General features: G+C 46.7%; 1 long non-coding RNA gene across 2 annotated transcripts in view; it reads left to right on the top strand.

Annotated features, from left to right (window-relative positions):
- LOC148142002 (uncharacterized) overlaps nucleotides 1-24,738 on the top strand; it is a 972,588-nt gene that overhangs the window by 77,107 nt on the left and 870,743 nt on the right. The window lies entirely within an intron of this gene.

The following is a 24,738-nucleotide window of genomic DNA, read 5'->3' as shown; positions in this document are numbered from 1 at the left end:
AAATGTGATCTCCGATCCTTGGGGCCCTACTTTCAAGTTTACCAGGGGTTCCTGTCGATAGTCCTTTTGCCCCAAGGGTAGGAACCCCCGACCTCCCTAATCTTCCTCCATCAGGGCGTACGACCTCACCTCCCGCTTGTAGCGGGAGCACTCCCGTTTAAAATGTCCCTCTTCATTACAATAGTAACATCTGAGTGTCCTCTTCGTTTCCCTGTCGCGGTCTCGCGTTCCTCCACTCTTCCTTTGTTCCGGCCATGGTTCTCTTTTCCTCTGCTCTTGCCACGACTCTCCCCTTTCCTGTTTCTGCCACGGCTCTCCCTTTTCCTTTCTTCCAGCTGTCATTTGTTGCACCGTTTGCATCATTATCTTTGTCGCCTTCCTTTGCTTCTCATCGTCCCTTCTCACAAACACCTTTTGCGCCTCTCGTAGTAATTCACTTAAAGATTTACTATCCCAATCATCCATTTTCTCTAACTTCTTTCGTATGTCCGGCCAGGCCTTTGATACAAACTCTACCCGTATGAGTTGTTGCCCCACGTCCGTCTCAGGGTCCACCCCAGCAAACTGCTGCACATTCTTCCTAATCCTGTCTAGGAAGTCCGTAGGGGTTTCCTCCGGGTTTTGATGATTACCAAAGGCCTTGGTAAAATTGTGCCCCTTTGGGGCTGCGTGTCTTATTCCTTTTATCCAATATTCCCGCATGTCTCTCATGTTGCGCCGTCCTCCCTCCGTGTTCTTATCCCACTCGGGGTCGGTGAGGGGAAACTTCTGCTCCCCTCCTTCTCCCCCCTCTCTCTCCCAGACCAAGAGCGCAGCTTGTCGTATCATCTGACGCTCCTGGCTAGAGAACAATGTTTTCATGATGGAACACATCTCTTCCCACGTGTAAGTATTCGGACCCAGGAACTGATCCAATTGTTCAGCAAGTCCCATGGGGTTTCTCTAGTAGACCCTTCATCTCCCTCCTGAAATTCCGTACTTCAGTACTCGTCAAGGGAACGTTCACATATCCCGTCCTTCCTTCCTCGCCCCCCATGGGCACTTCCCGGAGTGGATTCATTCTTGCAATCGAGACAGGGTTTTGTCTGTGACCCTTTTCAGCTTGAGATCTGGTCTGTACCCCTGAGGTAGTTTGTGATTCCTCCCCATCTTCTTCCCCTTCCCCTGAATCGTCGTCACCCGAAGGAACATTCTGTGGGGCAGACGGGGTCACGTAGGGCGGCGGTAAGTGATCTAAAGGGTCCCATTCTTTCTGCCCTTTCGTGTCTTTATTAGTTACCTGCATTTGACAAGATATCGTAACCAGCAGCCAACAAAGGGCATAATCACTTTCTTCCAGATTAACATCAGGTTTTGAATTGACATATAAAATGAGGGCTTGCCGGACCCAGTCTTCGTCAGTACCGAATCTAGGCCACCACACTGAGTCGCCCTGAATAGGTTTCTGGGACCACTTTTGACAGTATTTTACCATCTTCCTTTTAGATTTTCCCTTTCTTCCAGCCTGATCCCAATTATTTAGCATTCTCCCTAACGGACTATCGTCAGGTACCCCGGGGTATGTGTCATTGTCCCTGTTTAAGCCTACCTTTCCCTTAATCACCTTAGATCCCTTATTTCCCATTTCCGAGGACTTCGTATTTTTCCCGTGATAATCTATCACAATGTAGCCAATTCCCGGACCTTCAGTCCCGTGATCGCCCAGGTTCCTTTGCAGGCACCCCCGGTCTTTGGATTCCTGTGTCCTACGTCTCTGTGACACAAATCACAGGCACCCCGTAGGTACACGTTCCTCCTCAAACACGGTCTCTGCAAAATCCCTCACAGGCGAGCCCCGGCCTCCAGATTCCTGAGTCCCACGTCTCTGTAGAAAAAAAAAATCCACAGGCACCCCGTAGGTACCCAGTCCTCCGGAAACACGGTCCCCGCAAGTTTTGTCTTACCTGGGTTCGGTGCACCGAAATTACTCGATCGTTAACCGTCCCCACTGCCTCGGGTACACCCCTCCTTTGTTTTCCTGAGCCTCCCGGATATCACTCGCTCAAGCCGCGTGGGGCGACAAGCAAGGAATCAGGGACTGCTGAACTCAGCAGGGTGCACCTTCTCCGATATCCTTCCTCAACTCCCCTTGCGGCTGGAGTGTTGATCCCGGATGACGAGCCCCCAAGTTGTTAGAAACGAAAATCGCTTCTCAATAATCGCTCTAGACAAATTCAGGAAAACAAAGTTTTATTAACAAGTCAAGTCTGCAGAGTCGGGCACCCTTAAAGAAAAGGCGCGCTGAGGCTTACAAAGTCTCCATTATTTATAGGACAAGTCCCTCCTCTCCTTGGCTCCAACAAGCCATGAGGTTCACATTCTTAAAAACATCATTATTTTTATCACAAAGTCTGCAACAAAAGGCTCCAGAGTCTCCAAAGTTTGTTGTTTTTCTCACCCTGTAGTCTTATCAGTCAAAAGCTTTAATCTTGAAACAGATGTCTCAAGTCGTACTCCCATCCTGGAGTCTTATCAGCGAAGGACTCATCCTTCTCTGCTGTGTGAATGGCTTCATTAATCAAGAGCCTGCTTGCTTTTACTATAGCTCACAAATTGTCAGCATTCTGCACAATTTAAACTACTCTACTTTTGAGTATATAAAATGGTTGTTAGAAAAGAAACAAAGGTTTTGTCTTTTATTATAGATCAGTCTGTGGTCCAGGCACATCTTAAAGTTTAAACCGAAATTACCTCTTACAATCCCTTGTGATTGGAGGGTTCCTAGATGGAAGATGAGCCGCTCTTCCTCCAGGCGTCGTGTTGCCATGGTCTGGCGATGGAGGAGGCCATGCCTTATAAGTATTATTGAATTTTTTGAGCATGAGGAAAAAAAAGATTTATGAAGGTACAGCAGTGGATGTGGTGTATTTGGATTTTTGCAAGTCATTTGATAAAGTTACCAGTGGTATGTTCATTCAGAAAGTAAGGATGCATAGGATACAGGGAAATCTGGCTATCTGGATACAGAATTGGCTGGCCCATAAAAGACACAGGGTAGTGGTAAATAGAAAGTACTCAGCCTGGAGCTCGGTGACCAGGGGTGTTCTGCAGGGATCGGTTCTGGGTACTCTGCTCTTTGTGATTTTTATAAGAGAGTTGAATGGAGAATTGAAAGAGTGGCTTTCCAATGACAAGGAAGTTGGTGGAGTTGTGGATAGTGTGGAAGATTGTTGTATGTTGCAAAGAGACATTGACAGAACTGAGCTGATGAGTGGCAGATCGAGTTAAATCTGAAAAAGTGTGAAGCCATTCACTTTGGAAGGTAACATTTTCATGCAGAGAACAGGGTTAAAGGCCGTATTCTTGACAGTGTTAAGGAACAGTGGGATCTTGGGTTCCATGTCCACAGATCCACAAAGTTGCCACCCAGGTAGATGTGGTTGTTGAGAAGGCACAAGGTGTGTTGCTTTCACAAGCTGAGGAACTGGGTTTCAGTGCTGTGAGGTTATGCTGCAGCTCTAGTGCTTTTCTGCATTGAGAGCTTGCAAGCACCTGTCATATGACTAGCTAGCAGTTTCAGAGTGTACTGGAAAATTGAAAATGTGTAACATTTGGCTGTGAAACAGATACCTTGAGTTTTGGTTGTTCTTTTGACAACTTTCCATATTTAACGAATCTGTTCTAATCATGCTTCAGGGTAACAAACGCAACAGATTTTGAATTTACTGTTTTGCCAACATTGAACCAATGACATGATTTGATTTTGAGCGGATAAAGAGACAAGCATTATGAAAGTTAGACAGAGAGTAAACTGCCATCGACAGAGAGTGCCATGGAAAACACTTCCTATTAAAGTTATGTTTTTTGCATGATACCTCCTTGCGGTAAAAGGCAGAAGACGACCCAGAGACATTTACAGATGAAAGAAGGAGGACACTGGAGATGACAGCCGCTTCCTGGTTTTGAAATTAAATTGATGTAATTTTAATTTAGTTTCTTTTTAATGGGAACAGTATATTTTTGGAGAGGTGGAAGCAGATAACAAACAGTTCAGAGAAAGGGAGTTTAGAGCCGTGAATAGTTGTTGTTCAATGTTCACTTTAACAGTTAAGGAATAAACTGATGTTATTTTTCTTTAAATAGTGGAATTTTCGAGCTCTCTGTCACTCGTGCTTTAACAAATTATAAGGCAAGGTGAGCTTCTCTGGGTGTTTGGTTAATTAACAAACGGGTTCATGCTGTGACGCAACAGTACACTTGGAACATTGTGTTCAGTGCTGGCCACCTTGTTATAGGAAAGATGTAGAAGCTATAGTGAGGGTGCAGAGGAATCCCAACGGATCAACAAAAATATTAGCACACACCACACGATCGAGTGAAATATTGAGGAAGTCACCACGCGAAAAATAAATACTGGCAGATTCTGCATGTCTGTATAAACGTCAGTGTGTCAGTGTTTGTGGTGCGTCTGTACTGATGCCTGTATATCTATGTGTGCACGTGCATCAGTGCATTGGCATTTGTCTCTGTGTGCTTTCGTATATGTGTGACTGCACCAGTCTCTACATGTGCCTGTGTATCTATATTCATATCTGTGTGTATCTGCGTGTCTCTGTGCGTATCCGTGTGCACAGCGGATCTGCCAGCCTCTGTGGTGTTTAAAGTGATGCAATGTCCGCCTCTGCTGGCCTTCACACTCTACTACATTGATGGCAGTAGAGGGAGAAGACCATAAAGGATTCAGTCTAGGAGGTGGGGCGAGGGAGGTAGATCATAGCACCAACCAAACTGACAGCACCATCTGGACAAGCACACACACACACAGTTGGGCATAGGGTGGATCATAATTAGACTGAGGACACTCAGAGTGGCGAATGCTCCTGAGGAGTAATATCTGTGCTTGATCTGCAATGTGGAAGCGATTTGTCTTTGGAGATTATTCGTCACACAGAGTGCACACCTTGAAGAGTATTTCCACTGCAACCGCATCCAAGTAACTCTGACCAAAACACTTGTAAGGTGATGCGATGAATTTATTGCACGTTCGTTAAATTGAAATATTTTATATTTCACCCCTACAAGGTGTAAGTGAGAAAGGATTGAAATGTCCTGAAATTGACCCAGTGATGATGGTAATATATCTAGGTATCAGACAAAACTGTTCTGTGCATCCAAAGATATTTGCAAAACCAAACAGCCGTGCAATGTGAGAGATTCGCAGTATTTGATGTCCTCTGATAGAAAAAAAACTGACACTTATGCAGTGGCATGGGGAGACCAGCAGAGGGTGTCATCGTATGACTATAAACTTAACAGGGACAGACGTAGAGGTGGAGGAAGGGAGTCAGGGTTTATCTCAATTTCAATGGATTTACCCCCAAAATCACAGAGCCATCATTTCACAGAGATGCACACAAACATACATAGACACATTAAACTCACAACACACATACATACAGATATGGACACTTACACACAAACACATGCACACTCCCGCACACAGGCACCTTGTTTTCTTTAAGATAGAGATAAATATGTTTTTCATGAATAAGGGAATCAATGGTCAGTTTGTGAAGGCAGGAGAATGTGGCTGAGAAACATTTTAACTGTGATCATTCGGCACAGCAGATGCAAGGGGCTAAATGGCCTAATTCTGTTCCAATTTCCTATTTTGTGAAGGGATTCATTTTGAAAGTCGAATTTGAATGCCGATTACTGGGTCAAATGTAGGTTTCCTAGCAGTGTGGAGGAACAAACGGATCTTGGGGTCCATGCTTATAGGTGTCTCAGTTGCCACCTAAGTTGATTAGGTTGTTAAGAAGGCGTATGGTGTGTTGGTTTTCATTAGCAGGGGGGCTGAGTTGAAGAGCCGCAAGATTATGCTGCAGGTCTATAAAGCTCTGGTGAGACCACATTTGACATGTTCTGGTCGCCTTAGTAAAGAAAGGATATGGAAGCTTTAGAACGGGTGCAGAGGAGATTTACCAGAATGCTGCCTGGACGAGAGGGCTTGTCTTATGAAGAAAGGTTGAGGGAGCTATGGCTTTTCTCATTGGAGTAAAGAAGGATGAGAGGCAACTTGATAGAGCTGAACAAGATGGTGAGAGTTACAGACAGAGTAAATAGCCAGAGACTTCTTCCCACGAATGATTGTCACGAGGTGAGCATAATTTTAAGGTGTTTAGAGAAAGGTTTTGGAAGATGTCAAAGGCAGTCCGACACCAGCCCCCCCTCTGCCTCCCCACAAACCGGGTCCCAGGTACAGTGAGACAGACGTGCTAACCACTGAGACAGCATGCACCCCCCCTCCCCATCCTCCCGAAATCGGGTCCCTGGTACTGTGGGACAGCCGTACTAACCACTGAGACACCATGCCCCTCTCCCCCTCTCCCCTAAACTGGGTCTCTGGTACTGTGAGACAGCCGTACTAAGCACTGAGACACCATGCAACCCCTCCCTCTCCCCCCAAACCCCGGGTCCCTGGTACTGTGGGACAGCCGTACTAACCACTGAGACACCATGCCCCCCTCCCCCTCTACCCCAAACTGGGTCTCTGGTACTGTGAGACAGCCGTACTAACCGCTGAGACACCATGCACCCCCTCCCCCTCCCTCCCAAACCGGGTCCCTGGTACTGTGAGACAGCCGTGCTAACCACTGAGACATCAGCCCCCCTCCCGCTCTCACCCAAACCGGGTCCCTGGAACTGTGGGACAGCCGTGCTAACCACTGAGACACCATGGCCCCCTCCCCGCTCAACCGGGTCTCTGATACTGTGGGACAGCCGTGTTAACCGCTGAGACATCATGACCCCCTCCCCCTCTCCCCCACACCGGGTCCCAAGTACTGTGAGACAGCCGTGTTAACCACTGAGACACAATGCCCCCTCCCCATCGCCCCAAACCTGGTCCCTAGTACTGTGAGACAGCCGTGCTAAGCACTGAGACACCAGGTCCCCCCTCCCCCAAAACCAGTTCCCTGTACTGTGAGACAGCCTTGCTCACCACTGAGACACCATACCCCCTCCCCTCCCCTCAAACCGGGTCCCTGGTACTGTGAGACAGCTGTGTTAACCACTGAGACACCATGCACCCCTCCCCTTCCTCCAAACCGATTCCCTGGTACTTTGAGACAGCTGTGTTAACCACTGAGACACCATGTCCCAATTCCCCACCCCCATCCCTCCAACCGGGTTCCTGGTACTGTGAGACAGCCGTGCTAATCACTGAGACACCATGCCCCCTCCCCCTCCCCCCAAACCAGGTACATGGTACTGTGAGATAGCTGTGCTAACCACTGAGACACCATGCACCCTCCCCGCCCCCTCCCCCAAAACGGAGTCACTGTGCTCGGTAATACTTGGGAAATGTAAATAAAAGTGATCCGATTAGAGCTATGATGTTGTGGCCATTACAGAGGCATGAGTTTATCAGGGGCAGGAATGGTTGCTGGATGTTCCAGGGTTTAGAACATTTAAAAAGAATAGGGAGGAGGTAAAAAGAGGAGGGAGTGTAGCACTGCAAATCAGAGAGGGTATCACAGCTACAGAAGTTAATATTATCGAGGAAGGTCTGCCTACTGAGTCAGTATGGGTGGAAATTAGGAACAGTAAGGCAGCAATCACCTCATTAGGGGTTAAATACAGGCGCCCCCAATAGAAGCAGGGAGATTGAAGAAAGCATAGGTCGGCAGTTTTTGGAAAAGTGTGAATGGAATAGGGTAGTTGTAATGGGTGACTAACTTTCCCAATATTGATTGGAACCTCCTTCCAGCAGATGGTTTGGAAGGAGCTGTTTATGTAAAGTGTGTTCAGGAGGGTTTCCTAACTCAGTACGTTCACAGGCCGATGAGGGGAGAGCCCATTTTGGATTTGGTGCTTGGCACTGAGCTGGGGCAGGTGTCAGATCTTGCGGTGGCAGAGCATTTTGGTGACAGTGACCACAACTGCCTCATATTCTTCATAGCTATGGAGAAGGAGAGAAGCAGGAACAATGGAAGGATATTTAGTTGGGGGAAAGGAAACTATGATACTATCATACTGCTTTGCGAAGCATGGACTGGGAGCAATTGTTCCATGGAAAGGGCACTATAGACATGTTTAAGGAACAGTTGTTGCGAGTGATGCACAAATGTGTTCCTTTGACACAGGCAAGAAAGCGTAAGGCAAAGGAACCTTGGATAACGAGAGCGGAGGAGCTTCTCGTCAAAAGAAAGAAGGCAACTTACGTAAGGTGAAGGAAGCACGGGTCTTGCTCAGCTCCGGAGGATTACAGGCAGGCGAGGAAGGAGCTGAAAAATGGTCTGAGGAGAGCCAGGAGGGGGCAGGAAAAAGGCTTGGCAGGAATGATTAAGGAGAAACTAAAGGCATTTTGCACATATGTGAGGAATAAGAGAATGATCAAAGAAAGAGTAGGGCCTATCAGGGATAGCATATGGAACTAAGGAGGTAGGGGAAGCCCTAAATGAGTTTTTTGCTTCTGTCTTTACGAACGAAAAGGACTTTGTAGTGAATGAAACCATTGAGGAGCAAGTAATCATGCTGCAACAGATAGATAGAGGAAACTGTTGTGTTGAAAATTTTGACAAACATTACTGTTGACAAGTCACCAGGGCCAGACCATATTTGTCCTCGGCTGCTATGGGAAGCGAGAAATGTGATTGCTTCGCCACTTGCGAAGATCTTTGCATCCTCGCTCTCCACCGGATTCGTACTTGAGGACTGGAGGGAGGCAAATGTAATTCCTCTCTTCAAGAAAAGAAATAGGGAAATCCCCGGAAATTACAAATCAGTTAGTCTCACGTCTGTCATCTGCAAGATATTAGAAAGGATTCTACGGGATAGGATTTATGACCATCTGGAAGAGCATGGCTTGATTAAATGCAGTCAGCACGGCTTTGTGAGGGGCAGGTCATGCCTCACAAATCTTATTGAGTTCTTTGAGGATGTTACTAGAAAAGTTGATGACGGTCGAGCGATGGATGTTGTATATCTGGACTTCAGCAAGGCATTTGATAAGATTCCCCATGGTAGGCTCGTTCAGAAGGTCAGGAGGAATGAGATGCAGGGAAATTTAGCTGTCTGGATATAGAATTGGCTGGTCGACAGAAGACCGCGAGTGGTAGTGGAAGGAAAATATTCTGCCTGGAAGTCAGTGGTGAATGGTGTTCCAAGGGCTCTGTTCTTGGGCCTCTACTCTTTGTAATTTTTATTAATGACTTGGATGAGGAGATTGAAGGATTGTTTAGCAAGTTTGCAGAGGACACAAAGGTTGGAGGTATCATTGACAGTACACAGGACTGTTGCAGGCTGCAGTATGACATTGCCAGAATGGAATTCAAACTGGATAAATGCGAGGTGATGAATCTTGGAAGATCGAACTTGAAAGTTGAGTACAGGATTAAAGGCAGCATTCTTGGCAGTGTGGAGGAACAGCGGGATCTTGGTGTGCAGGTACATAGATCCCTTAAGATTTCCACTCAGGTGGACAGGGTTGTTAAGAAGGCATATGGTGTTTTGGCTTTCATTAATCGGGGGATTGAGTTTCAGAGCCGTGAGATCTTGTTGCAGCTCCATTTACTCATACCCCTATACTTATTCTCCCATTTTCTCATACTCCGACACTAAATTCTCCTGCTTTTTCATATAACGATACTAATTCTGCCATTTCCTCATATCCCAGTATGATTCTCTCATTTCCTGATGCCCGAGTTCAAATCTCGCATTTTGGAGTGCCCTACTCTAATTCTACATTTTAATGGTGACTTGCACCAAATATCTAATTTAGGTCCACTCCACACCATTTCTTCCATTAACTATGTAGCTGCAATGATTCTCCCATGTCGTGGTCCACTGCTGTAATTCTCCAATGTTGGCGTTTACTGCATCAAATTCTAAAATTGCCAATTCTGCACTAATCCACCCTTTCGTCATGAACTGAAGAAACTGTCCCACTGAGTATTGCCTTGCCCCAACTCTCCTGTTTTGCTGTTTCCTGACATACATCTTCCACATAATGGTTTACTACTCAAAGTTTTTTCATTAATGTCGCCCTGCATCGAATGGCCACTTTGCTGCACTTTACAACATTTCTCCGACTTACTGATTCCTGCCCGTGTTCTCCCATTTAAATATGCTCTGTTTCAATTCTGCATGCTTTAAACACCCCACACCAATTTTCGAATTCAATATTGCCCTGAAACAATTCTCATGTTCATTGATACCCAAACCAACTTCTCCCAGTGTGGGGAACGCCACTCTGACTCTCTGAGATAGTGGTGTCATACCCCAATTTGCTGTTAAAGTTCCAATGTGCAATATTTCCATTTTGTGGTTCGTGCAACAATTGTCCCAAATACAGCTTCACATCCGTGCACCATTCTACCATTTTCGAATACTGCACGAATCTTCTTTACGTCAATAACTGCACCTCCACCACATTTAATATTATTCAGAACCAGTTCTCCCACGTCTTCCACCAAATCTCTACTTTCGTGACATCGGCACCAACTCTCCCATTATTGATGCCCTGCGTGAATTGTCCCATTGCGTTGTTTCCTGATACACTTCCTGATACACGTATGGCTTCCCTGCTCCAAAGTTTTTTTTTCATTTCTTGATGGGCGGACTCGTATCTCGACTTTACTGCTGCTTGCAAAATCTTTCCTTCTCAATGATTCCCTGCCCCTATTCTTCCAATTAGAGGTCTTCTGCTCAAATTCTTTAATGAATAGGCAATTTGTACAAATCTTCCAATGTAATAGCACTGTGCAACAATTCTCCCATTTACTGATACCCAACAATTCTCCCACTGCCTGGCACGGCAGGCAGTGCATGAGCACGGCATGAGAACACGGGCAGGAATGGGCGGCACGGTGGCACAGTGGTTAGCACTGCTGCCTCGCAGCGCCAGAGACCCGGGTTCAATTCCCGCCTCAGGCGACTGACTGTGTGGAGTTTGCACGTTCTCCCCGTGTCTGCGTGGGTTTCCTCCGGGTGCTCCGGTTTCCTCCCACAGTCCAAAGATGTGCAGGTCAGGTGAATTGGCCATGCTAAATTGCCCGTAGTGTTAGGTAAGGGGTAAATGCAGGGGTATGGGTGGGTTACGCTTCGGCGGGTCGGTGTGGACTTGTTGGGCCGAAGGGCCTGTTTCCACACTGTAAAGTAATCTAATCTAATAAAAACCCTGACACCTGTCGTGGAAATTTAATCGACTCGAATCAACTGCTTGCAAGAGCAAAATAAAGGCTTTATTTTTCAACCTCTGCATGCAGCGCGGCCAATATCCTTGGCAAAAGTGCCTTATGTAAGGGCTGTGAACAAAATTCACATATTCGTGTTATACTATTCTTATCACATGCTCAAGGACAACTGTTGGGAAACATTCGAGCTCATATTTTCTCATTCCCATGCCTTGGACATAATTGTCTTTATGTTTTCCGAAGCTTTTTTATGAACTCGGCTGCTCGCAAGGCCAGGTGAAATGTTTGCAAAGTTCCACAAAGACAAGCTGACTCCTCGACACAGAATTCAGCAAAGTATTTGCATATTTCAGCGAAGTATTAAATTTTGCAAAACATTCTCTGACAGATTTTACATTAAATGTTAATTTTGTTAATTTTCCAATACATTTTCCAAATTTTTGTCATTTTACAACAAGGACAACAACCAAAAAAAAAGCCAGATAGCTATTCATCAAAAATAATTTTTGAACACCAGGCATTTCCTCAGACACCACCTAACTCTAACAAAGCTTTGTGGTGGTTTTCCCACTTCCCTGGTTTGCGCGATACACAGCCCATCTTCACACGTCACATTCGTCAACGTCGCTGTAGGGTGCGGACAAGCAATCGGATCTTCCTTCTTTGGGGCCACGGATAGTTTAACATTTCGTATCCTACTGCATTCATAAACAAGTGGTGTAGGCAGGTACACAACTAGGGTCTTATTCAAAGCAGTATGAGTAAGACCAGTCCTACAACTAGTAGAACGATATGGGTCCATTACCCCCAGCCCGCATAAGAAGGGACGTGAGCCATCGGGAGCAGGAGTCATCTGCTCGTGGAGGCGGTCATATAGCTGCCTTCATACCATTTATTAAACAAGCAATATTTTGGGACTCATCAGGAACATTAATACAGCATGAGTACCTAACGTTTTGCAGACGCCCCCTCAGCCGTCAGGATGTCTCGTACTCATCGATTTTGTGTCTCTGCTTCCTCACCGCCATTAACTCAGTGTTAATGAGTGCTAGGCCTTCCTCCGTCTCATTTGCGAATACACCATATGCGAGGATGTTCTGCGAGTGTGTACCCATTCCAATGCAGAGGGATGCCCCTTCGAGTTCGGCAATTGCTGCCTTTTAGGGCGAACACTGTTGTGTAGGTGGACAGTATCGCGGTGTAGCAGAACCCCTTTCACCCCGGGGGAGTGGTGGTACCCTTTCTCGCCACCTGCCCATATTATACCTGCCATCCTGATTAGATTAGATTACTTACAGTGTGGAAACAGGCTTTTCGGCCCAACAAGTCCACACACACCAGCCGAAGCGCAACCCACCCATACATTTACCTAACACCTAACACTACGGGCAATTTAGCATGGCCCATTCACCCGACCGGCACATCTTGGTGACTGTGGGAAGAAACCCATGCAGACACAGAGAGAATGTGCAAACTGCACACTGTCAGTCGCCTGAGGCGGGAATTAAACCGGGCTCTCTGTTAGGCAGCAATGCTAACGACTGTGCCACTGTGCCGCTCATGGTCTGACCATTGATAAAGGAACAAGCAATGTTTATGGTCGTATCATTTGCGTATGTTGCTGTACAAGAGTCATTGTTCAAGTACAGCATCAACCTTCACTGGGAGATACCCAAAAGGATTCTCCCCCGATTGGTGCAAATACACGTTTCTCCCCTGCAATCCACTATCTGGAATGCTTTGGTCGGTAGCGTGTCAGGCTTGGGGCTGTAGTTAGCTTGGAGTTCGGGTGGTGACACGAGATTTGCCCAAATTGCCACCCACTAACAGGGTCAGGCTAGTCGCCTCCCGCGGAAGCAGACAACTGGCATTTCTCGCCAGGCTCTCAGTAATTTGCTGGGCAGTCTACCTCTGGGCTGTGTGCAAACATATCCAACAAGTGTAGCCAACGTCTAATCTCTCGTTTTGTCTTATGACCAAAGCACATGCTCTGTTCCCTTCACATCTAGCAATTGCCCTTCGCAGCTCCCAACCTACTGGCGTCTCATTTCCGCCATTTATCTCCAGCAGGCATATTCCCCTCCTGCTTTAAATTCGCTCGCTCGCCACGGACGTCTCCCTTCGGGTTCCGGTGTGTCATTAATGACCTTTGCCCGGCTTGGGGTTAGGTCCATGATCTGGTTTGATTGGTTGCCATGCCCCACTGCTCATATCGTCTGTAATACATTCTGCACTGCATCTCGGAGGGCGAGGGTGGGGCGACTGGACCACTATATTCACCTGTCTACAGATGTTTGAGACGGATCTATCTATTCCACACCACAAGACTCCCTCATTGCTCTTCTGAAACTTACTTTGATCACAGAATATCTATTTCCCATGTCAGGTGCCCCTTTTGCCGTGGTGGCTACTATTAAGTGCCGGTCTCCGGCACGCATGGATCCATGCATAAATCTTAATTATCGAGTTTATAGTCGTCCTTGTTACTGAACGGCTATGGATTGCATGTAAAGAATCTACTTCGTCCTATCAGTTAAGATTAACGTCAGCTGCTGCATCCCCGACGCCCCTGCCCTTCTGAATAGTCCTACCAGGGCGCTTGCCAACAGTGTGAACTGGGGCAGCCCCACATTTGCTTAAGTCTTCAAATAAATACTTGCTCTAAATTGGTTTTGGTGTTGTGCGATGTCTCCTCAGTCCAAGCTGCAAGTTTGTAATGGCTGGCGTGTATCCACGTGGCTGTTCCGGCGATCTTAACAGCTATCTGTGCTCTAAGGCGTACTTGAAACGGTCCCAGCCACCTCTTCGCCTTCCTGTTTTCCCTCCTGAAGTCTTTCGCCACTATTCAGGCTCCAGGTTATCGATAGTACATCTTCCCTTCTGCTGATTGGGGTAGTGCTGTCTTCACTTGATTCTGTATTTGGGGCAGAAGTGTCGAGAGTTTCATGCAGTAACACAACATCTCATCTTCACAGTGGCCTGTTATCTGGCTTCCCTGACGTCTCGGGGAATTTTTTTTTTGTTTGGCGGCCTACTAAACAAAATCTCAAACGGGCTAAGATTAGCTCTCTCTTCCAAGTTTGAGCGAAGATTTGTAGCTCGGGTGCTCGTTGTTGTGGTTCTGTTCGCCGAGCTGGATGTTTTTGTTGCAAACGTTTCGTCCCCTGGCTAGGCGACATCATCAGTGCTTGGGAGCCTCCTGCGAAGCGCTTCTTTGATGTTTCCTCCGGTGTTTATAGTGGCCTGTCCCTGCCGCTTCCGGTTGTCAGTATCAGATGTCCGCTGTAGTGGTTGGTATGTTGGGTCCAGGTCGATGTGTTTGTTGATGGAGTTTGTGGATCAATGCCACGCCTCTAGGAATTTCCTGGCTGTTCTCTGTCTGGCTTGCCCTATGATAGTAGTGTTGTCCCAATCGAATTCATGTTGCTTGTTGTCTGCGTGTGTGGCTACTAAGGATAGCTGGTCGTGTCGTTTCGTGGTTAGTTGATGTTCATGTATGCGGATTGTTAGCTGTCTTCCTGTTTGTCCTATATAGTGTTTAGTGCAGTCCTTGCATGGTAATTTGTACACTACATTCGTCTTGCTCATGTTGGGTATCGGGTCCTTCATTCTGGTGAGATGTTGTCTGAGCGTGGCTGTTGGTTTGTGTGCCGTTATGAGTCCTAGGAGTCGCAGTAGTCTGGCAGTCAGTTCCGAGATGCTCCTGATGTATGGTAGTGTGGCTAGTCCTTTTGGTTGTGGTATGTTCTCGTTCCGTGGTCTTTCTCTTAGGCATCTGCTGATGAAGTTGCGCGGGTATCCGTTTTTGGTGAATACCTTGTATAGGTGTTCCTCTTCTTCTTTTTGCAGTCCTGGTGTACTGCAGTGTGTTGTGGCCCTTTTGAATAGTGTCCTGATGCAGCTTCGTTTGTGTGTGTTGGGGTGGTTACTTGCATAGTTTAGGACTTGGTCTGTGTGTGTGGATTTCCTGTATACTCTTGTAGTGAATTCTCCGTCTGGTGTTCTCTGTACCATCACGTCTAGGAATGGGAGTTGGCTATCCTTTTCTTCTTCTCTCGTGAATCGGATTCCTGTGAGTGTGGCGTTGATGATCCGGTGTGTTTTTTCTATTTCCGTGTTTTTAATGATTACAAACGTGTCATCGACATATCTGACCCAGAGTTTAGATTGAATTTGTGGTAGGACTGTTTGTTCTAACCTTTGCATAACTGCCTCTGCTATGAGTCCCGAGATTGGTGATCCCATGGGTGTTCCGTTGATTTGTTCGTAAATCTGGTTGTTGAATGTGAAGTGTGTTGTGAGGCACAAGTCCTAGACGTGATGGAACAGAGAACACCAGACGGAGAATTCACTACAAGAGTATACAGGAAAGCCACACACACAGACCAAGTCCTAAACTATGAAAGTAACCACCCCAACACACACAAACGAAGCTGCATCAGGACACTATTCAAAAGGGCCACAACACACTGCAGTACACCAGGACTGCAAAAAGAAGAAGAGGAACACCTATACAAGGTATTCACCAAAAACGGATACCCGCGCAACTTCATCAGCAGATGCCTAAGAGAAAGACCACGGAACGAGAACATACCACAACCAAAAGGACTAGCCACACTACCATACATCAGGAGCATCTCGGAACTGACTGCCAGACTACTGCGACTCCTAGGACTCATAACGGCACACAAACCAACAGCCACGCTCAGACAACAACTCACCAGAACGAAGGACCCGATACCCAACATGAGCAAGACGAATGTAGTGTACAAATTACCATGCAAGGATTGCACTAAACACTATATAGGACAAACAGGAAGACAGCTAACAATCCGCATACATGAACATCAACTAACCACGAAACGACACGACCAGCTATCCTTAGTAGCCACACACGCAGACAACAAGCAACATGAATTCGATTGGGACAACACTACTATCATAGGGCAAGCCAGACAGAGAACAGCCAGGGAATTCCTAGAGGCATGGCATTGATCCACAAACTCCATCAACAAACACATCGACCTGGACCCAATATACCAACCACTACAGCGGACATCTGATACTGACAACCGGAAGCGGCAGGGACAGGCCACTATAAACACCGGAGGAAACATCAAAGAAGCGCTTCGCAGGAGGCTCCCAAGCACTGATGATGTCGCCTAGCCAGGGGACGAAACGTTTGCAACAAAAACTTCCAGCTCAGCGAACAGAACCACAACAATTAGCTCTCTCTCTCCTCCTAGATCTCATGCACATTAGCACAATTGGAAGTGCCTTTGTCCATGCCATTCCTAGTTCCTCAAAGCATTTTGTCAATTTATTTTTTAAGGTAGAATTTTCTCTTTCCGCTGCCGTACCGCTCGTTTGGTTGTAGGCACAGTGTTATCTCATGTTTATTCCCAAATACTCACTAATCTGCTGTAGGGCATTATGGACAAATGGTGTCCCACTGTCACTACTAAGCCTAGAGTGTAGGTTTGCTCGCTAAGCTGTAGGTTTGATATCCAGACGTTTCATTACCTGGCATATGGAGGTTAGTGGGCTAGTGTATGTTAGGTGGGCTTGGCTCAGCGCAACATCGAGAGCCAAAAGGTCTGTACTGCGCTGTATTTTTCTATGTTCTTTGTTCCAGGTAACTTCATCAGTGACGAACTCCAAGTGAAGAGAAGCTGTTATCTCCTGCTTTCTAGTTATATGTTTGGGGTTTGTGGTGATGCCATTTCCTGTTCGTTTTCTGAGGGGTTGATAGATGCTATCTCGATATATGTCTTTCTTTATGGCGTTGTGGTTGGAGTGCTAGACCTCAAGGTATTCTCTGGCATGTCTTTGCTTAGCCTGTCCCAGGGTAGATATGTTGTCCCAGTCGAAATGGTGTTTAAATTTCATCCGTGTGAAGGGCGACGAGGGAGAGAGGGTCGTGTCTTTTTGTGGCTAGCTGGTGTTCTGTATCCTGGTGGCTAATTTTCTTCCTGTTTGTCCTACGTATTGTTTGTGCCAGTCCTTGCATGGAATTTTGTATATGACGTTGGTTTTGTCCATGGGTTGCACTGGGTCTTTTAAATTTGTTAGTTTTGTTTGAGACTGTTGGTGGGATTCCGAGGGGTCTTAGTAGTCTGGCTGCCATTTCTGAGACTTCATTGATGTATGGAAAGGTCGATAAGGTTTCTGGCTGTGTTAGGTCTCCTTGTCGTGGTTTGTTCCTGAGGAATCTGTGGACTGTAGTTTTGAAGTATCCGTTCTCCTTGAATACGTTTTATAGGTGGTTCTCCTCTGTTTTTCGAAGTTCGTGTGTGCTGAAATGTGTGATGTTTCGTTGTAATAGTGTTCTAATACTGCTTCCTTTTTGCGTGTTGGGATGGTTGCTGGTGTAATTAAGTATTTGGTCAGTGTTTGTCGGTTTGCTGTATATGCAGACACACCAGCGAATTCCGAGATGCCTCGCACTCCAATCACAACGCCATAAACAAACACATAGATCGATTTAGCATCTGTCAACCCCTCAGAAAACGAATAGGAAATGACATCACCACAAACCCCAGGAACCACATCCAGGACAAACATATCAATAGAAAGCAGGAGACAACATCTTTGCTTCACTTGGAGGTCGCCACTGATGATGTTACCCAGCCAGGTAATGAAACATCTGGATAACAAACGTACAGCTCAGCGAGCAAACCTACACCCTAAACCTCAACCGGAGCTATAAACCTTCACAAATCTTGGGACTACTAAGCCTCTCAGGGATGCTCCATCTCGGAATTATTTCAGTTAGGAAAGCTTTGGTTACGGCACTGGCATTCTGTTTTGCCGTGGGGAACGCTTGCACCCATTTGGAAAACATATCAACTATTACCAGACAATACCTTTTTCTTTCGCAGGTTGTTAGTTCTGTAAAATCCAGTTGTAAATGTTCAAATTGCTTTTGGGGTTTCGGAAGTGCTACATGACTCATCTGTATTCCCCTCCCCACATTATTGTGGCACAGATAATGCATCGTTCACAATATTTCTGGAAGTCATGAGTAAATCCCTCAGTGTACCACTGTGCTGAAATGCTGTCATATCTCCCCTCTTTTGACACATGTTCCTTACCGTGTGTCAGTTTGGCATAGAATGGAAATAATGATCGTGGTAGAAAAGGTTTAACATTGGGGCCACACCATACCCCTTACCTCAAACTGCACTCTGCTTTTTCCCACTCAAACGTTCTTCAAGCCTGGACTTCGACTGTGACTCCCGTACGTCTGCTGTTGGGGTAAGGATTTTTGTCATTCCCATGTCAAACTGATCATTTACCGGCTGCTGGGCTGCCGTCCTTGCCGCTGAGTCTGCCCTTGCATTTCCTTGAGAAACGGAATCGTTATTTTTCGTGTGGGCATCATATTTACACACAGAGATTAATTTAGGCAATAGGACAGCTTCCAACAGGTCAGAAATCTGATCACGGTGTGTGATGGGCTTTCCGGTGAAGGTCAAGAAGTCCCTGTATTTCCACAGGGTTCCAACATCTTGTGCAACTCCGAATGCGTATCTGCTATCGGTTAAATATTCGCTGTGTTTCCCTTAGCCAATTTGCATGTCTCAGTCAAGGCAATCATCTCCGCTGCTTGCGCTGACAGTTGAGAAGCGAGTGATCCCGCTTTGAATACCTCGTGGGTAGTTACTACAGCATGCCCAATAAAATTCTGGCCTATCTCCTGGCCTATCTCCTGAATGCTGACACATCCACAAAAAAACCCGCCATATTTGGATTCTGAAGTGGTGAATTCTGCAAGTCTTATCTCGGCAGCACATTTCATTCATTACAGCGATACAATCATGTGGGTCTCCGTCTCCTTCTCTAGTGAGAGGATTAGCAGGATTAAGGACCTTACATCGTTTTATTGCAATGTTAGGCTTCTCCAATAACACAGTTTTGTATCTGAGTCAACGCGCTGCCGACATACGTGCTGTCTTTTGCTCGGAAAGCAGTAAGGACACTGCATGTGCGATAAGTTTGGTTTATTCGCCATAGCCGATTATATCCCCGGACACTGCAACAGCCTTTTCAGCTGCAACCACAGCTCGCAGGCATTTACGCAATCCTGCCGCTACGAGGTCTAGCTTAGCCGAAAAATAGGCTGCCAGCCTGAATTTTCCCCCATGATCCTGTAACAGCACAGATGCCATGCAGCCATGTTTTTCATCTACTGTTTGACAGAAGGCTTGTTGTGCTTCGGAATCCCCAGTCCAGGTATACTTTGAAACATCTTTTTCAATTCAACTCGCCCGCTGGGATCCATTGCAACGGACCTTGGTTCTGCTCCCCTTTTCCATGGGCCGTGCCACTTCAGGGCGCCTCAAGATTTGTGTAATGTGGGATAAACGTTCTTCAGTAGGAGCACATGCCCCAATAGGACAGCAATTGTTTCTTCATGTGAGGCCTTGGAATTTGCTGAATTACTTGCTCTCTGTCTTCACCAATGGCCCTCCCTTGTTCAGATATTAAGTGACTGAAGAACGTCACCTGTTGTTGCATAAATCGAAGCTTTGCGAGACTGGCTTTGTGCCCTTCCCTCGTGCAATGCAAGGGAATCCTTCTCACATTGTTCCTCTGTCGGTGCTACTATTAAGCAATCGTCTACAGATTGCAGAAGCGCAGATCCAGGAGTTAAAACAAGAGTCTCCAGACTCCTACGTAGAGCCTCATTATATATGGTGGGTGACTCACGTAACATTGACAAAGTCGTGTGAACTCAGAAGATTTCCATTTGAATGAAAAAGCGAACGAGTGTGTGATAGTGACGCAGTAATTGGAAGGAGATCAGGCTGATTGTGATGCAGTAAGTGTTACTGTGTCAGGCTGATTCCGATGCATAAAGTGGGAGGGGACAGGATGATAGTAACGCAGTAAGTGTGATGGGGTCAGGCAGAGACTGACGCAGTGAATGTGAGACAGTCACGGTGATAGTGAGGGAGTAGGGGTGTGCGTTCAGGCTGGTAGTGACACAGTAAGTTGAGAGCGTCAGGCTGATAGTGGCCAATAAAAGTGAGGTGTTAGGGGAATAGTGACGCAGTAAGTGTGAGGTGTTAGGCTGTTAGGGATGTGGTCAGTGTGAGGGGTCAGTCTGATAGTGAAGCAGTAGATGTGAGGGGGTCAGGCTGATAGAGACGTAGCAAGTGTGGTGGGGTCAGGCTGATAGTGTCACAGTATGTGTGAGGGGTCAGGCTGATAGTGATGCAGTAAGTGTCCGTGAGTGAGAGTGATCCTAATGCAGGACGTGAGAGGGGACAGGGTGATGGTGACGCAGTGAGTGTGAAGGGGTCAGCGTGATGGTGACGGAGTAAGTGTGAGTGTTCAGGCTGCTATTGATACAGTAAGTTGAGGGCGTCAGGCTGTTAGTGATGCGGGAAGTGTGCGAGTGTCAGGCTGATAGTGACGCAGTAAGTGTGTTGGGAGCAGAGTGATAGGAACGCAATAAGTGTGAGCGGCTCTGGATGATAATGACAAGTCAGTATGAGGGGGAGGATGGTAGTGACCCAGTGAGTGTGAGGTGTCAGGATGACAGTGAAGCAGACTGTGTGAATGTGTCATTGTGATGGTGACCTGGCAAGTGTGGTGTCAGGGTGACAGTGACGCAGATGCTTTCAGGGGGTCAGGTTGTAGTGATGCAGTAATTGTGAGGGGTCAGGGTGATAGTGGCGCAGTGAGTGTGAGATGTCAGTGTGATAGTGACGCAGAACATTTGAGGGGCCAGGCTTATAGTGACGCAGTATGGGCAAGGGGTCTGAGTGAAAGTGATGTAGATGCACTCACAGGGCCAGGTTGTAGTAAAGCTGTAAGTGTGAGTGTCTCAGGCTGATAGTGATGAAGTAAATGCGAGGGCTAAGGCGGATAGGGATGTAGTAAGTGTGCAGGGGTAGTGCTAGAAGTGACGCAGTAAATTTGAGTGTTGAAGCTGATAGTGACGCATTAAGTTTGAGGGGATCATGCTGATCTTGACGCAGTAAGTGTGACGTTGTCAGGATGATAGTTACGCGGTAAATGTATGGGAGCACAATGATCTTGACGCAGCAAGAGAGGGGAGTCAGGGTGATAGTGACGCAGTACGCATGAGTGGGTAAGTGACGCAGTATATGTGAGGGAGTCAGCCGGGTAGTGGCGCATTATGTTTGAGATGGCCAGGCTGATATTGATGCAGTTAGTGTGTTGGGGTCAAAGTGATAGTGACGCAATAGGTGTAAGCGGTTCAGGATGATAGTGACACAGTGGGTGTGAGATACCAGTGTGATACTGACGCAGTAAGTGTAAGGGGTCAGGATGACAGTGACACTAAGTGTAAGGCCCTCAGTGTGATAGTGCCGCAGGAAGTGTGGGGTGTCAGGGTGTAAATGACGTCGTAAGTGAGAGAGGAGCATTGCGATAGTGAAGCAGTAAGTGTGAGGCTGATAGTGACACAGTCAATGTGACGGGGCATTGTTTTAGTGACAAGATAAGTGTGAGGCGTCAGTCTGATACTGACACAATAAATGTGATGGAGTCAGGCTGATAACGACACAGTAAGTGTGAGAGGTCAGACTGATAGTGACACAATAAGTGTAAGGATTCAGGGTGATAGTAACATGGGAAGTGTGAGGGCGTGACTGAAAGTGACGCAATAAGTGTGTGGCGGTTGTGCTGATGGTGACGCAGTAAAATTAAGGCCGGCAAGGTGAAAATAGCAAAGTCTGTGTGAGTGGGTCAGGGTGATAGCGATGCAGTAAATGTGAGGAGGTCAGGGTGAGAGTGACGCAATAAATGAGAGAGGATCAGAGTGAGAGTGACGCAGTAAGTCTGAGGGGTCATACTGATATTGACGCAGTAAGAATGAAGGGGTCAGGCTAATAGTGACACAGTCAGTGTGACGAGGGAGAGTTTTAGTTACACAGTAAGTGCGAGGCGTCAGACTGAAACTGATACAAAAATTGTGAGTGGGTCAGGGTGATAGTGACGCAGTACGTCTGAGGGGTCAGGTTGATAGTGACGCAGTCAGTGTGATGGGGCAGAGATTTAGTTGCATGGTAAGCGTGAGGCGTCAGTCTGATACTGATACAAAAAGTGTGATGGAGTCAGGCTGATAGTGACGCAGTAGGTTTTAGGAGTGAGGGTGATATTAACATAGGAAGTGGGAGGGCATCACTGATAGTGACGCAATATGTGTGTGGCTGTCAGGCTGATGGTGACGCAGTAAAAATGAGGATGTCAAGGTGAAACAGGTGCAGTAAGTATGAGGAGGCAGACGGACAGTGATGCAGTAAGTGTGAGGGGTTCACGCTGATATTGAGGCATGCAAGTGTGAGGGGCCAGGTTGATAGTGACGCTGTGTGCCGGCGGGTCCGGCTGATAACGACGCAGAAAATGTGAGTGTCTCAGTGTAACAGTGACGCATTACGTGTGAGAGAGTCAGGGTGATAATGACAGAGAAAGTGTGAGGGGGTCAGGTTGATAGTGATGCCGTAATTGTGAGCTTGGTCAGCGTGATAGTGAGGGGCTCAGGCTGATAGCGACATCGCAATTGTGAGGGGGTCAGGGCAGGAGTGACGCAAAATGTGTAAGCGGGTCAGGGTAATAGTGATGCAGTACATGTGAGGTGTCAGGCCGATAATGACCCAGTAAAGGTGAGAGTGTTGGTGTGCTAGTGACGCAGTAAGTGTGAGCCGCTCAGGATGATAGTGACGCAATAAGTGTGAGGTTTCAGGTAGACCCCCATGCGGTAAGTGTGACGTGTTCAGGGTGACAGTGACGCAGACACTTTGAGGGTGTCAGATTGAGAGTGACACAGGAAATGTGAGGGGACAGGTTGATAGTGACGCAGTAAGTGTAAGGGGTCAGGCTGATAATGATATATTAATTGTGATGGAGTCAGGATAATAGTGGTGCAGTGAGTATGCGTTGTCAGGGTGATAGTGACACACACGGTGTGAGTGGGATAGAGTTATAGTGATGCAGCAAGTATGAGGAGATCAGAGTGATAGTGTGCAGGGTCTGGGTGAAGGTGACGCAAGAAGAGGGTCAGGGTGATCTGGACGCACTAAGTTTGCGGGTCAAGGTGATAGTGATGCTGTAAGTATGAGTGGGTAAGTCTGATAGTGACACAGTACATTTGAAGCGATCAGGCTGATAGTGATGCAGTAAGCGTGAGGGGGTCAGGCTGATATTGATGCACGAAGTGAGAGAGTGTCAAGGTGTGAGCTTGTTAGAGAGAGAGTGACGCCGTTAGTGAGTGGGGTTTGGCTGATAGGGATGCATGAGGTGCGCATGTGTCAGGGAGTGAGTGATGCAGAAAGTATGAAGGTGCCAGAGGGATAGTGACGCATTAAGTATTAGGGCATCAGAGTGGTTGTGATGCAGTAATTCTGAGGGGATCAGAGAGATACCAACGCAGTAAGCATGAAGGGGTCAGTTTGTTAGTGACTCTGTCAGTGTGAGTGCCTCAGCCTAATAATGATGAAATAAATTTGAGAGAGTAATGCTGATTGTCAAGTGTTAATTGTGAGTGAGTCAGGCTGGTCGTGACGCTGTAAGTGTGAGTGTTGAAGTTCATAGTGAAGCAGTAGGTGTGAGGTGGTCAGTGTGATTGTGGCACAGTAAATGTGAGAGGGTCAAGGAGATAGTGACATAGTAAGTTTGAGGAGGCAGTGTTGTAGTGACATGGTAAGTGTGAGGCGTCAGTCTGATACTTACATAATAAGTGTGATGGAGTCAGGCTGATAGTGACACAGTAAGTGTAAGGAGTCAGGGTGATAGTAACATAGGAAGTGTAAGGGCTTGACTGATAGTGACAAAGTAAGTGTTTGGCAGTCAGGCTGATAGTGACGCAGTCAAAATGAGGGTCTCGAAGTGAAAGTGGCGCAGTAAATGTGAGGGCACCAGATGGATAGTGATGCAGTAAGTTTGAGGGGTTCACGCTGATATTAAGGCGGTAAGTGTGAGGGGTCAGGTCTATAGTGATGCAGTAAGTGTCAGCGGGTCAGGCTGATAGTGATGCATTCAAAGACCAAATATCCAAGGCTCACTGAACAGCGAGACTTGTCAAGGCGAAGACAAAAATTCAATAGTTCTCATCCTGGTCATAAATCACAATGCTTCATTTTAAAATTGTCCTCCCTGCTTCTAGATTCACCAATGAGGGAACAAAATTTAATTGCACCACCCTGTTTATCTCTTCAAATATTTTGCAACTCTCAATGAGATTACCTCTCTTGTTTTGAAACTGTTAAAAAAGGCGGGATTTGCCCAATTTCAATTCAGAGGACTAATCACCATGATATCAAGGCTAATCACCATTCGTGGTATTCCTCATATGGAATTAGTATCTTTCCTAAATTGAGGATTATAATTCCTCATACTGTAGTCCAAGTGCGGTCGAACTGAGCCACCATACATTGGAAATAATGCTTCGTTCTCGTGCCCTGAAATCCTCCTGCAGCTTTCACAACAGACTTCTACAACTGCTACTAGACTTCAATGACTTATTAAAAACTTCTCCAAGATGCATTTCTAAAAATCTGTACATCAGACGTCCTACTTCAAACCTTCG

This window comes from Chiloscyllium plagiosum, unplaced genomic scaffold (genome assembly GCF_037043375.1).
Source record: "Chiloscyllium plagiosum isolate Xiang-an unplaced genomic scaffold, Cpla_swu_hap1 HiC_scaffold_31, whole genome shotgun sequence".
Classification (NCBI taxonomy): Eukaryota; Metazoa; Chordata; class Chondrichthyes; order Orectolobiformes; family Hemiscylliidae; genus Chiloscyllium; species Chiloscyllium plagiosum.
This window is presented reverse-complemented; position numbering and strand designations above follow the sequence as displayed.